Source organism: Taudactylus pleione, unplaced genomic scaffold (assembly GCF_031769625.1).
Source record: "Taudactylus pleione unplaced genomic scaffold, aTauple2 ptg000017l, whole genome shotgun sequence".
Taxonomy (NCBI): Eukaryota; Metazoa; Chordata; class Amphibia; order Anura; family Myobatrachidae; genus Taudactylus; species Taudactylus pleione.
The window spans coordinates 4,603,918-4,620,013 of NW_028284419.1; positions in this window are offsets into that span (position 1 = coordinate 4,603,918).

Consider the following 16,096-nt stretch of genomic DNA (forward strand, 5'->3'; position numbering starts at 1 on the left):
CCGAGCCTGCACATCCCTACTAAACATGTACACAAAACATAATATACGCTCCAGCAATGATGAAATCCCCAATCAGCATCGGCTTAGCACTTACAAATCACAAGCAGTACATTGCTGGGGACTGTCATCATCATCCACTACTGGCACCAGCCTTTTCAGAAATTCTGTAGTGCCTAAAATTTTCCTTGGCACTTCTGGGGGTAGATTTACCATACGCCAGATTTTCAAAGCCGTTGATGATTTATGGCTTTGATCGATAGGTTTCAAATGGCAATAGTAATTAATGCAGTCATGGATATTTTGCATTAATTACTATTGACGTTTAAAATCCATCGGTCTCAGCCGATCATCGGCAGCTTTGAAAAACTGACCTTTAGTAAATGTACCTCCTACTATTGTGTTTGGGGAAAGGCCCCGAAAGCCTGTAGAGTTACCAACAAAATGAAGTCACTCACATACAGTAAAGCTGGGTACACACTTCAGAGACAGAGCGGCCGAGCTGGTAAACTATACACACCAATCGGCCGCTCAATATGTCTCACCATATTGTTGTGATGTCCGTGTCGGCATCGTCTGTACAGCAGGGCCAACCTGATATGTCTGTGAATTAAGTAGTTCTCAGTCATATCGGATCTACACACCCACTGATCTGCAACCGATATATCGTTCGTTGTTTGATTGAATGATATATATAGTACTGTGTACCCATCATTACACTCAGGGCCTGATTCAGAGCCGGACACTATTTGCGCTCGCTCGGTCAGAAAAAAGGGCCGGCTATTTAAATTGAGCGCTCGCTCTTTCCGGTCTATTGACGCCTCTATGTCTGAGCGAGCGAACAAAACATGCGCTCGCTATTTTGTAAAGACGCCCCCTGGCCGCTCGCATCATATGTCATCTCCGCTATTTATTTGATTAATCGAGTACATCGAAAGGCATCTGAACTGCTCACAGTGCTTGTGGTAGGTTTATCCTACCGCAATCATGCGAACAGTTCAGGCTAAGAGACAACCAAGTGACGTGGTCGATGACGCTGCTTTGTTAATTATGCACACCCTTAAAACGCCCGTTTTCACCGTTTGGCACGCCTGCGTTCGGATCTCCACTCCCCGTTTTCAAGCACCTTCCCCTGTTACCACCCACAAACGCCTCATCCTGTCACTCAAATTAGCAAGCACTCGCTATTTGGCGAGCGCTCGATTTCCGATCGCACTGACTGGTTGGCGCATGCGCAGTTGTGCGAACATCGCTCGGAGCGAACGAGCGGCCTCTTACGAGCGGCTCTGAATCAGGCCCTCAGTCTATTCAATAAATGAGTATATTATCCTCTGCTAACATCTGTAAGGGTCACTTTATTATACCCCAACAGATACTGAATATTATAGATGCCTAGCAAATGCCTAGATTCATCATTTCCAACATATGCCAGTGACACAAGTTTGCGCCTATTAACTATATAAGCATGTATGTCTACTTATTTGGTGCTATGCAGTGTCCACAACATATGAAATAACAAGAAATACAATAAATGGGAGAAGCAAGTGGAACAGGAAAAGAATATTAGGACTGAAGTTCCTACTCCAAAAGCTTACAGTCTAAATGAGGGACATTGGGCAATAAAAGGTAAGGTAAGATGTGCTTAAATTTAGCATACACGTTCACAAGTGTACTGATTGTATAGTAAGCATGAGTAGAAATGACACAGGCCTTCACAGAGATTCCAGCAGAGGTTCCAATAAGCGGTTACATGATTGATGGATTTGAAGTTAGATGGGCTGGAGTAGACTTAGGGGTAAATTTACTAAAGTGAGATTTTTTAGAAGTGAGTTTTAAAAGTGATGTTGCCCATAGTAACCAATCAGATTCTAGCTATTATCTTCTAGAAGGTGTTAGTTAAATGTTAAGTAGAATCTGATTAGTTGCTATGGTCAACATCACTTTTAAAACTCACTTCTAAAAACTCTCACTTTAGTAAATTTACCCCTCAGTGGTATAGGTGTAAAGTTCCAGAGGTTAGGAGCAGCCAGGGAGAAAGCCTTATAGCACAAGTTGGCAGTTGTTTAATTAAAATACTAAGGGTGATTTAAAAATGGAAGTTTCATCAAAATAAACTGTGTTTAGATGGATGCATCACATTATAATAATCTATTATACTTTAACTGTAATAGATGTGACCATGTTGTCAGAAGTCACATATTTCCATGGTCAGTGCCAATATTGCATTATGCAATCTGCTGGAGTAAACGGTAGAAGCACAGATGTGATGTATCCCAGGAGTAGTCATTGCATGGAACAACAAACAATCAGATCATTAACATTATATCGCTCCTACAATAAACTTTTAAGGAGTATAGAAGTAATTTTGGAGTTCTACTGCTGGGACTGCGATTTCATGCTTTTTTAAGGTTATGGAACTCCTCAGTCACTTACAGTATACTCAATTTATAACTTACATTAGTCCATACATCTCCATCCATAGACCTCCTGTCAATATTATTGAGGTATAATAACACTCACAATGCAATGACATGGGTTTGTGGTATAGTGGCAAGCAATAGGCATAACATAAAACTATATGTAACATATATATTAAGGGTTATTCACAAATGCAAATGTTGCACACCTGCAGTGTTTTCTTATTTGCACAAGTGCGCCTGGTTATATGTGCCTGGTTATCTGCATTTCAAGGTGCACATCATACTGTCTGCTCTTTGGAACCGCCTTTATAAAAGCCAGATGTGCCTATACTGATGTGAATGACTAAATATTCTCTGTAAAGTGATGTGGAATATGTGTGCCCTATATAAATAACAATAATAATACAGTTGTGGACACAGTACAAATGTCACTATAAAGTCCATCTTAAGCCGATGTTCAGAGCAACCACTTTTTTAATGTCATCTTCATTCATTTGTCTTCATGGAATCGGTATGAAATACCGATGCCGGAAGGCCGGCACATGAAGATCCCGACTGAGGTGAGTAAGACCCTAACCCTCCCCTCTTCCCCCCCTAACCCTACCTTAGGGGTGCCTAACCTTAACATCCCCCCTAGTGTCTAACCCTAACCTCCCCACAGGTGTGCCTAAACTCCCTCCCTAAACCTAACCTTCCCGTGGGGGGTGCCTAAACCTAACCCTCCAAGGTGGGGTGCCGAAGCCTAACCTCCACACGGTGGTGCCTGATGCTATCCCCCCCTTCCCTTAGCCTAACCCTCCAGGGGGGGGGGACCTGACCCTAAGTGCCTCCAGGAGTCCCGAAACCTAACCCTCCCCCCTGCGGCTATCAGCTACCAACGCTCGGAATACCTACGTTCTGTATGCAGGGCGTCAGGATTTCTGCGTGGGGCTAATGAGAGGCATCGGTATTTAGACGCCTATCATTAGTCCCAAGCCGGGATTTCACCATAAGCCGGCGATCGGCATTTCGACCGCCGGTTTCCTGACTACATCCCGTCTCCACTGCCCAGCTTATCCTCAATTATTTCTTATACTTTCTTGATTGCATGTGTTTTGATACTTATGCTTTCTTGATTGCATTACATTTTTATTACATTTGTTGAAGTGCACCTAGAAATACTTTTCACAACTAAATTAAACTGTAAGGTGCAAAGAGTACCCCACTAAAAGTAGATGAATATTGTTGGGTTCTGGTTCCTCTGACCAACTGGAGAATTCTGGTTCTTCTGCTGGGATGAAATGGCCCTACTCTGGAATGTAGCCAGAACTTTGTGGGCTCATAGCAACATTTTGAAGTGGTCCTCGCTCCAATGCTTTTAGAGACACCTCTCTCTACAGTGGTTGTTTGTTTTATGCCCCATAGTAGTGCCCTAGTTCCTTTTATGGCCCATAGTAGTGCCCTAGTTCTTTTTATGGCCAATAGTAGTGCCTTAGTTCTTTTTATGGCCCATAGTAGTGCCCTGTATCATTTTATGTTCCATAGTAGTGCTCTGGTTCTTTTCAGGAACCATAATAGTACCCTTGTTAATGTTATGCCACATAGTAGTGCCCTAGTTTATTGTGAGTTCATATTATGGCACACTACAGTGTCCACTTTTCAGATTATGACACATTAGTGCCCCCAGTACATTGTAACATCAACTACACATATTACTCCCTGAAAATGGAATGTCGCCCCATTAGGCAGCTTTATCCTACATATAAGTCTGGTTAGAGAATATATTACATTGACCTCTTATATTATCTCACCTTATTTGCTGATGGTGATGTTTTAAGTGCTCCATCCCTATTAACAGCTTCTAAATCGTACATGTCTGCAAGGTCTTATGGCCTTCACTGAGAAGATTGCAGTTTACAGTGAGTGTATGGACAAGGGGTGGGGATCAACCTGTTATAGGAGTGCTCTGCACTGCTTCTATTCCTATTCCTATTATTGACGGCACTAGAACCCGGCACTGCTCTCTCCAGAGGTCTGACCCTCTACATGCGTTACTGCACAGAATTATGCAACATGAAAATTTGCCATGGAGATGCAATTAAAGCGGAAAATGCTGTGGAAGGTTACTAGAAATCCTGGTGATGATCCAAGATTGGATGATGTGGATAGAGCCATGGGGACAATAGACTTAGCTGTAGAACAGCACGTATACTCCATTATTTATGGGAAGACAAACGCACATGATATGGCTTTAAAGATGTTTTACAAAGGCAAAGGTCTAATGAGACAAATTAACGTGAGGTGTACTTTATATGCTACAAAGATAACTGCATGCAGAAACATTAACAAATATATAGATAAAATTTCTATTTCTCAGCAGTTAACTTCAGTAGGCATCAAAGTAGACAAGGAGATTGCTATGGTCTAACTATCAATAGAGACTGTACGGGCCTAGCTCCTGCAGTTTCAAGAGCACATACCTGTGAAGAGTGATGCTGAGAATTCTGTTCTTCTGTCAAAAAGCACAAAGTCTAAAAAGCCAAAGTACAGATGTTTTAAATGCCATTAGGTGGGACAGAAAGCCTCACATTGCAGATCAAGTGTATCAAGTGGCACCTTATCACTTAAACGTGACAGGGGGATTGAGTCAGCATTAAATGTTGCAGATAGCCACCACAAGGACTGCTGGTACATGGACTCAGGAGCCACAATGCATTTAAGCTGCAATGAGAGTTGGTTCAAGTAATTAAAGCCATGTGAATTAGTGAATTTCAGGGGAATTAGAAGTCCTAAATGCCACAAAAGTCGGGATAATTACTGTTAACTTAGGAATTAATGGCAACATAGTTATTACAGACATTTCAGATGTACTATTTGTGCTTGATCTGGGGACAAATCTATTTGCCATCAGTGTACTGGAGAAGGAGTACAGAGTCCAATTCACAAAAGGTCCGTCTGTTATGTGCAATCAAAGAAGGATTGTAATTGTGGCAGCAACCCAGTGCTAACAACTATACATCCTGGACACTGAAGAGTATCGTGCAATGGCAGCATCTGACTCCAACAGTCAATGTAGCTCTGGCATAGAAGACTAGGTCACCTAGGGTACGATAATGTACAGAAGCTTCTAATTGGCATGGTGACTGGGATGCCAATAAGTTATCCTGAAAGGCCAGCATGTGAAAGCTGCGTGAAGGACAAGCAAAAACATTGCATCTTTCCCAAGTCTGCATCCAGAGCACAAATATAATTGGAATTAGTGCATACACATGTGTGTGGACTAATAGAGGTAGAATCTATGAGTGGGAAACAATACTTCATGACACTCATGGATGATGCTACTCGGATGACCTAAGTTTATTTCCTGAGAAACAGAAGTGAAGATACAGACATGGTCAAAGAAGTATAAGTATTGTAGAGAATCAGGCCTGTCTGAAAATAGAGATCTGACAATAGTGGAGAATATATGAGAATAAAGATCTAGCGATCGATCTCAAGAGAAATGGCATACATCACCAACTACTTATTGCCTACACACCAGGGCATATACACCAGAGCAAAACAGGGTGAGTGAAAAGGTGAATAGAACAATAGTTGAGAGAGCATGAGCTATGCTGAATGATGCAAGTCTTGATAAAAGATTTTAGGCAGAAGCAGTTCAAACAGCTTTTCACCTGAAGAATCTGCGTGGAAGTCAAAGACAAGACACTATTGGAGGAGTGGTCTGACAAAAGGCCAAATATCAACCATTTAAGTGTCTTTGGATGTAGGGCATATGCCCACATTCCCAAAAATGAAGACACAAGCTGGATTCCAAATCCATCACTGCATCATGCTAGGATACTTCCAACAGAGCAAAGGCTACAGATTATGAGACATCAATAACAAAACTATTCTAAGGTCAAGTAGTGTTTCACAATACTACTTCAGCTGGAGGCAGGCAAAATATCATATTGCCACGATTTGTGATGCTAGACATGCCTGCAGCTGGTAGAGTGTCAGAGACTGAAGCAACAAATACAGATGATCAATCGAGGAACAGGAGTTCCATGAATAGTAACAAAGGAAAAACTTCCAGAAGGTTTAGTGAGGAGTTTGCAAGCTTTACCTGCTATGAACCGCAAACACTCATGAAAGCATGAAAACTTAAAAAATTGTGTATCTAACTACAATTGCAGAAATGCCTACAGTTGCCTTATCCACTATCGAGTCGGAGTGCATGACTTAACAGAAACAGCCAAAGAGGCGTTATGGCTGAAAGAGTCTATGGGCCAAATGTAATAGGGTGAGAGTTTAGAAAATGTGAGAGTTTAATAGTAAAACTCTCACACTATTACATTGATCAAGTTGTATTTTCAAAACAGGAAACACATGGATGAGAGTTTCAATCTTGAGAGTTTTTGAGTCTTTAAAACATGCAAGTTTGTATGTTCTGTGACTTTATTAGATTGGCTGAGTTTAAAAATTTGAGTTTTTCTCTCACATTTTCTAAACTCTCACCCAATAACATTTGTCCCTATGTGTGAGTTAGGTATTTTTAGTTCAGATGAGACCATCAACATTGCATGTGACAACAGAGGTGCAATAGATTTGTCTTCCAGTACCAATCATTATGGTTGTTCTAAAGATATTGCTAACAAGTGCCATTTCATTAAGGAGCTATATTTCATATGACCAGCGAGAACAATGTCCCTGACATTTTAACTAAAGGTCTGACAGCACATACCAATATGAATTATGAATATTTTCTTGCAGAAATGTGGACTTTTATCAAGACATGCAGTACAATGAAAAAAAAAGACATAAATACCTGTGTATCCACCCAGTGAGAGTCAAGTTCCCGCCCCTGCCACACACACTGGAGTCCTGGTGACATCATCAGTAAGCAACGACACCCAGGATCCTCCCTGCTGGATCCCGGGTGTCGTCGATTACTGATGCTTTCACCAGGACTCCAGTGTGTGTGATAAAAGAGGCAACGCTCTGAAACGTTGACCATTTATCCTGGCTGTGCCTGTTATTTATTAGAAGTACATACATATATACATATATATATATACATATATATATGTATGTATATTAAAATAATATTAATTTCTTTGTCATTTGTGTTTACAGAATATTGAAATCAATGATGGAAATAGTTTGATGCTTGTATTGACTCAGATAGCTGATATGCTATGCTTTGTCATTTAAACCTCTATTATCAGAACCTATCTGGGCACCATACAGGAACTATGAGAGTGTTTAAAACTATTTGTGATGAAGGTAGATCATTCACTCAAATATTTAGAGGTTTACATTCCTTCCAATCTAGATGACCTCTATAAAATTAATTTCCCCCCATATTTAAAAATTCCCAGTTATTTGATATATGGACCCATTTACCAGACTCTTTGCTGGGTAGGATGGCTTTGTTAAAGAGTGTAATATTTCTTATACTATCCAAATGTTACCTATCGCTCTTTCCAACTCCAACTGTAAAAATTATGATAAATTGTTTATCAAATTTTTATGGCAAGGGAAAAAGCCTAATATTGCTCTTATCTAGGAAACAAGGCGGATTGGGAATGCCCGATTTGATTAATTTTTCTAAAGCAGTGTTCTTTTGTTATATAATAGACTGATCCTGGAACAGAGATCTACTGTATATACTAATCGGCTACTTGAACAAGCCTTGTTTGCCCCATATGCTCTGGTGGCCTTATTACACCTCTCTTTCTCCGTTTTCCCCACCGCCCATTCGGAATATTCTTTTTATAGATACCTATCGCTGTTGGATGGGGATCAATAAAGAGTTTCACAGAAACTACTTTGCCACTGTATATACCACTTTATGGGGTAATCCACTATTTCTGCCTGGATTGGATAATCATTTATTTTTAACATGGAAAAACAAAGGTATCTTGGCAATACGTAATGTGTTTGATCCAGGGGGTATATTGATGTCATTTTCATCTTTATCTGAGAAATATGCTCTCCCGCAATCACATATTTTTAATCTGTTTACAAGCTCTACATTTTATCTAATCCTTTACTGTCACTGTTCCCTCTTCTTCTGGTCAGGATCCTTTAATGACTAATCTACTCTTTAGGTACTATAGCCTATAAAACCTGTTATTTAACGATTGATCTAATGTAAAATACAGCTGCTAAACTCTGGGTTCACCTCCAAGTGAATTGGGTCCAGATTTGTCCCCTAATCATTTAATTATACACTTTGATAAAACTATGTCTATATTACATTCAGCCTTACTTCAAGAGGTACATTATAAAACTGTACAGAGAGTATACATATCACAGGGTCAGAGGAGATATATGATAGTGGATGAATCTGGACCATGTTTGAAATGTAAGTACAATGAAGCAAGCTTATTTCATCAATTCTGAGAATGCCGAAAGATACGGAAATTCCGGGATAAGGTAGCATCGTTTATATCATGCATTATTAATGTACATGTTCAACAAGATACCCCTGCTATGCTTAGCTGTAATTTTAAAAACTGGAATTCCACTCATAAAGTCCCACTCATAAATATATTATACCTTTTATTACCCTGGTGACTACAGTTGGTAAAAAAGTTATCTTGAAATCTGGACGGTTTCTTCTCTGCCATTTCTAAGTACACCAAAAACAACGTTGCTTCAAATATTATATTTTGATTGAAGAGCTACATTATCCGATATAGAGAAGGGCATTACTCGTTTTTATGGCAAATGGGGACAGTATATTGAAACTTTGGATTCTACAACCCGAGAACACATTCTGAAATTATTTGAACCCCCCTTGTGGTATCAGATAACCATTATAAGTTGTTTTGAATACTTATGCTATTTTTAAAGATCTATGGCCCTCATTCAGAGCCGTACGCTCTGAGCAGAGCGCACGCTCTGAATGAGGGCCGGGCTCAATTTTCATGGAGCGTCCTCCTGGACGCTCGTATAGCTGTGGGTCACCATCGCGACCATCGAAATTGCGAGCCGGAGCCTGCGGTTGAGGTTTTCAACCGCAAGCTCCGGAGTGATTTTGGCTCTATCAGAGCCAAAATCACTCCCACTGACATCACTAGTGATGTCAGTGGGCCGGCTTCTGACGGGAGGCGTTCCCGTGGGAACGCCCCCGTCAGGGAGGCACGCCCCCGGCACGCCCACCAAAGGGGGCGTGCTGTCAATCAACATTGACAGCACGCCCCCTTTGATCGGACACAACGAGCGAAGGACTTTCCTTCGCTCGTCGCGTCTGGCGCATGCGCACGACGGAGCTCCCTCCGTCGTGCGCATGCTCAGTGCATAACATCGACCCACTTGCGAGCGGACAGCCGCTCGCGAGTGGGTCTGAATCAGGCCCTATATGTCCTAACTGGGTGAAGAAGTCAGGGACCTACATGCAAAAACTATTTAAACAAATGAGAATTTGGGAGGGCAACTCACCCAATTTACCTACAGTAGTTCATCTAATTACTACTTGTCTTGAACGTTGACTTCCTGGGCCAATGCTCCTTAATACATTTTGTGACCTTACATAGATACCATAATTCATTTTATTTTATTTATCTTTTTTTTGTACTAATTTTTATTTCTGATTATATTATATTCATTTGTTTTTGATTTATGTTATTCGACCTAGGTCAAAACATTATTGGATGAGATTGCCTTGTTGATCTTAATACCACCTAGTCCTTCTATACTACGATATTATATTTTGTCTGTATATCTTTATACTTACATGGGTCATTTATATTGTATTTCTTTTTTGTAATATTCTTTCATATTAATAAAAGTTAAATTTAATAAAAATTTTTAAAAGTTATTTATTCTTGTACAGTATTATTATACATCATTTATTAAATAATCATCAATTATTGATCTCCAACTAATCTATAATAATACCAAATACTTGACCTCACTTTAAATTACTGTTCTCTTATTTCCATTCATTTTTGGTACACTGTCTAAGTACACTCTTGCTTGCTAGAATCTGTCATGTGACAAGAAACCAATAGTCAAAAATATTAAATTTGTTTTTGTTTAGCAAGATCATGTCTACTTCACAGACCAGCTCCAATGTTTCTCCTATAGAATGTTAAGAACAAATATTTGTTATATTATATACTCTTTGGTTTGATGATAAAAGTGGGTCAACTGTAAAATGTCTTTCATATATGGAGCGTTTTAAACAATTTAAAATACAGTATATTGAATGTTAAAATTAATGTTCCACACATAACTTTGATAGCAATATTGATCATTCTAGATAAACAAACAAGAATATTAACATAGTTTACAGCCTTATTTAACTCATATATGACCAAAAAATCAAAAATGTGTCTGAACACAAGCTACACACATTAAGGTGTTAAAAGTGTGTTTATTCAAACGTAGTCGTCAACAGTACTGTAATAAAGTGGACATATTTTTAATTAGTCAACCTCCGTTTCTTTCTTTCTTAATTGAACAAATTCACTTCAGATGGGAATGTGGTTCTTCTTCATTAAATGAAAGAAAGAACACGTTTTAATTTGAGCCACTACACAAAACTCCATTTTGCCAGGCTTTCGAAACAGTGTGTCTTCTACAACATATAAATGACAATAATTTTACATAACAAGCACACAACTGGGGACATCATTTGCTGCATTTTACCACTGAATTAGATTTTTTACATTTTTACTTTTTTATTTCACATAACATTTAAGCTGCAATTTAGGCACCCAAAAAATAAACATATGGGCTATTCATTAACACACCAGTTATCACTCGCTACAACAAAAGACAGGTTTATCTTATTCATAAAATGCATTACAGGAAATATAGGCAAGATACACACAGAGCGGATGTTGCTATAATTAGGCAACTTTATGCAGCTGTTTGGGTTGAGAGCAAATGGGGAATCAGATGAAAGGATGAAGTCAGTTACTTCAAAATGACATTTTTATTAATGGCAAAGTCTTACTTTGTGGTATGTTCTTAGTTAGTAGATGTAATATTCCTTAAGAATTACACCCTTCTTATAATTCTCTGTATTCATTTGCAATTTAAAGTGAACAATTTATATTTATATTTCTTATCCTTTATGTATATAAGGCCAACATATTGCACAGAGAATGTTCCACGGTCCCGATCAGTCATATACGTTTATGGCGGTTTGTAGAAGGGATGGGGAGAATGTCATTTAGTTGCAGCCTCAGGCAGCGGAATGGCTAGGCATCCCCCTTGAGAGTAAAGTTATTAATGGAAGCTTAATAGGATGAGAGTAACTGAATAAAGAACACATTATTATTTGCAGCTGAGAAATAAAATAAAGGCTTGTAATTGTGCTAAAAAGTAGAAGATAGGTTCTCTTTAATTTTCCATTTATACTTGCTTGAAAAAATAAAGGTACCACACAGCCTCCAATTTTTCTTGAAAATTCACTGGTACTAATGTGACGCTTTACAAGAAGATGGAATGTTTGCATTTGGTTAATAGATCTATTTAGGGTTTTATTAGTTGGATCACAAATTCTTCCCTTTGGATTAAAAGAAAATCCAGCTAAATGAATGATTTGAAAAATAAAAAAATGTTTTATACTTCAGTGTTGTTTTTTATGGTTTATATAAAATACATTTAGTGGAGTTTTGTTCATTGTGTCTGATTCATTACGGATCGCTATTGCAATTACGTACGCCGATGGCCGATTGTTGCGTACTGCGCATGCATCACAGTGCGTGAAGGCACAACTGCGATCCCAGAAACCACACAGACCCATCGCAGAGTGATTGACAGGAAGTGAGCATTGGGGGGTTTTGATGGGGTGGTTGGCAAAACGCAGGCGTGCCTGTCCGTTCTAAAGCAGTTAAAGGGGCGTGCATAAATTAGCCGCTGCGACGGCATAGGCAGCTTGTGTTCTCACTGCATGCGATGAGATTAGCACTTTCTGAGTAAGGTCATAGCTGTTGTAATTGTGCGTGAGGGGCAGATATTACTTGATGTATACGCAGGATTGCAAAGCGTTACGGATGTGCGAAAGCGTTAGTGGGCATCTGGATTTGGGCGTCTCTATAATAGCTTTGCGATTGCAGTCATTACCATATTTTCGCAACAGTCCTGCGTGCGTAATCGCAGCTGCGACCGCAATAGCGATCCATAATGAATCAGGCCCATTAAACATATCTCCTCCCGGCCAACATGTGCAGCAAGTGGGAGGCACACCCCAACCAAGAACCCCCTTCCCCTGTTACCTGAAGCTGAGAGCAGTCGCAGTCATAATCATACCCAATTTTGATAAAGAATGAGCATCCTGTCAGTGGTACATTGCTCTTCAATAGAGTTCGGTGGCCCTTGCAGAGCTAAGGATTAAGCGCTACAGAGGGAGCCTGGTCTCAGCTTTGGGTAATTGGGAAAGCATATTTGCTATTTATTAAAGCTCCACTAGAGGTTTTCTAATTCAACTAACATGTCATACCTCCTATATACTGTGTTTTTTTCCACCTAAAAAACAATATAACAATCTTCATTCATGGTTTATATATAGCCAGTATGTTGTTTATAAAATTCACGAACCACAATCATTTTTGCTCCATTATCTCCCTCTAGTGGTAGAATGTAAGAGTTTCACAATATCTATGACATGAGCACACTGCTACCTTTGTAGGACTGTAGGCCACCTTTTAGAAGGACTAGTGAGATGTTATAATCTGTAAATTGTCATGTCGTTACTTCACTCTTTGAACTACCTTTTAAGAATAACGAGAGAAATCCGACACTAACAATTAAGTTTAAGCAAAGCTTATTATTCCATTCGGAATATTTGATACAAAACAGGTATAATAAAGTGTTAAAATAGCAAGGGATATTTAAAATATTATCCATGGCAATCTATTTTAATGCACCTGATACATTACTAAAGCAGGTTGAGTCGGATTCCTGGTTCCCAGTGTGTGGTTAAATGATCAGCACAGGTGTTACTAATGAGTACACCAGTGAATGAGTCACACTCCCAACGCTACGCCTGACCAACCTGTGGCTCTCCAGCTATTCTGAAACTACAAGTCCCAGCATACCCTCTCACCAATCGGCTGGCAAAGCATGCAGGGACTTGTAGTTTCACAACAGCTGGAGAGGCACAGGTTGGCCAGGACTGCCGTAAGCACTTATAGTGAGAGATCTAGCGGTCAAAGGCTTCTAACAGAGCCAGAATTTGCATCTTTTCTTCTGAGAGGGGACTTCACTGGTTAAGATGTAGCCCTAGTCAAGGATTCCTCCAAGTAATTCAAGGGGAAGAAAATCGCTGATGTCTGAAGAGTAGATGTGCACAGGAGTTTCTGTGTGGGCAGTGAGTGACATCATGCCACCTCTGAAGGGGCTGGGTACAAAAGATCGACAATAAAAAGTTTGACACCAAAATGTTGACATGAATAAAGTTAGACAGTACAGAAGGTCGACATGTTCAAAACGTTGATGAAGAAATGGTCGACTTTTTTTTTCTTTATAACCCTAACCGTCGGGGTAATTGCCTAACCCCCCAATTTTTTTAAAAACACATCTCAACAATTTCCATGTAGACCTTTTGAACTTGTCAACCAAATCATTTTTGACCTTTTGAATGGAACCCCTCTGAAGGCATAGTGGCTGGTCTCTTAGTAGACCAAGCCTATCTTTTGCCGTCAGCCATGGGAAGTAGAATGTTGCTCCAAAGTAGAAGGCCCTCTGTCTTCCCAAAGGTCAAGAGGACAGAAACCTGAAAAATGTGACTTTAGGGCAAACGCTGCCCTCAAGGCACCCTGACAGTCCAGGTTTTGGAGATAACCATGGCTGAGCACAGGTGACTTACAGTAATTAGTACCTAGTACTAGATTTAACCACCAGTGCTCAACCATGGATAGCTCTAAAACCTGAACTTTTGGGGAGCCTTGAGGACTGTGTTTGGGAACCTCTGCTTTAGGGAACATTAATTGAGAGAAGAGAGCATATTTTCCCCTTGTGACCTGACAGGTAATTTTATCTAACTCAGGAGAAATTTTGAAATCTGGCTCAGGCACCCATGCATTTAGTCAGACTGCTGCAGTAAGGCAAGCATCCAAGGCTGCACCACTGGGGCCCATTTATAGTAGCAGTGTTCTCCCCAGAATTTTTTTCTAGCCGGGTGGGGGCCTTCGCAATTATGCGCACGCCAGGAAAAGGGGTATCTCCCTTACCATTCCAGCCCGACAGGTCTCAGGCTGCTCCCCCGCCGGCGCTCAGTCAAAAGTGCCCATTATGCAGTGCCCCCTGTACTATTGCTTTGCTGTTATGCAGTGCCCCTAGGCTGAAGTAGTGCCCCCAGACTTAAATAGTGTCCCTTATGCAGTGCCCCCAGGCTTAAATGGTGTCCCGGATGCAGTGCCCACAGGCTTAAATAGTGTCACTTATGCAGTGCCCCAGGCTGGTCCCTTATGTAGTGCCCCCAGGCATAAATTGGGCTCCTTAGGCAGTGCCCCCAGACTGTTCCCGGTCCCAGCCCCAACCCAGAACTTACCTTAACTTGATCGACGCTCGCGCTCCCGCTGCTTCGCTCTGACTGGATCTAACTAGATCCAGCAGGCGCACGGGGCAGGCTCCTCACGTCGCGGAAGAAGTCATGAAGTCACCCGCGCAGTGCATCACTGGGAACCCTTGCCTCTGAAGCGATCGGAGGCTTTTTTAGCCTCCGGTCACTTCAGAGGCCAGTGTTCCACAGCAGGGAGCAGGGGAAAGTGCCGGGCGGTAGGCTGTTTCTGCTGGGCGATACGCCCGCAGAAAACAGCCTGGGGAGAACACTGTAGTAGACTTAAGGTGCCCATTCACTAGATGACAGGCAAAAGACTGCACGATTACGAGATTGTAATCGTGCAGTCGTTTGTCTGTCTGTGATGTGCCTACACTGAACGAGCAGTCATTCAGTGTAGGCACATCAATCATGTGCAAACATGTTGAACCTGACGCTACAACATATTTCTACGATGATAGATGTCTAAACGACCAGCGGGAGCGCGCTTCGCTGGTCGTTTAAGATATTTTTTAAACAATCTGCAAACGATTATCGAACAATAACGATATCATTATCGTTCAATTTAATCGTCTAGTGGATGGGCACCTTAAGACCATAAATTCTGGTGTGTAGAACAAGAAACTTGCCAAATGCTTTGTTAATCTAGACTTAAGAAAGAAAGGACCAGGAGAGGCCCCAGCCAGCAGTCACAAAAATAGCCTTTAAAGTGTCTTAGCATTTTCTATGAGTGTTCCTTTCATGAGGCTGCATTGAAGTAGGAATGGTTGTGGTCTTATATAACCGTGCTATGAGGCATCCACTTTCTTGCAGAGATTCACATTTTCCCATAATCTTTCCTGTAAAATGAGAGTAAACTATATGACTAAACTTTTTTTTTCATAATGTGTGTAGGATTGGGGATGGGAAAGGAAGGGAACACGGGAATAAGAAAAACGAGCACCCGGAGTGGCCTGGTCTCTTCAGGTATGAATTTTCACTGAGGTTCAGGAATGAATTATGTGAATAAATTGTGTTATGGCCAACCCCAAAGGGTAAGGAACATGGATCTAAAGCTGCAGGCGGGCAGAATAAGAGGGAAACTCTTTGAATTTCATCCACTGTAACCATGTGGCCAAAAACTATGAGAAGTTGTATGTTGAAAAGGTGAAAAGGTTGATCATTGACATAAAATAAATAAATGCAGGTGAATCAG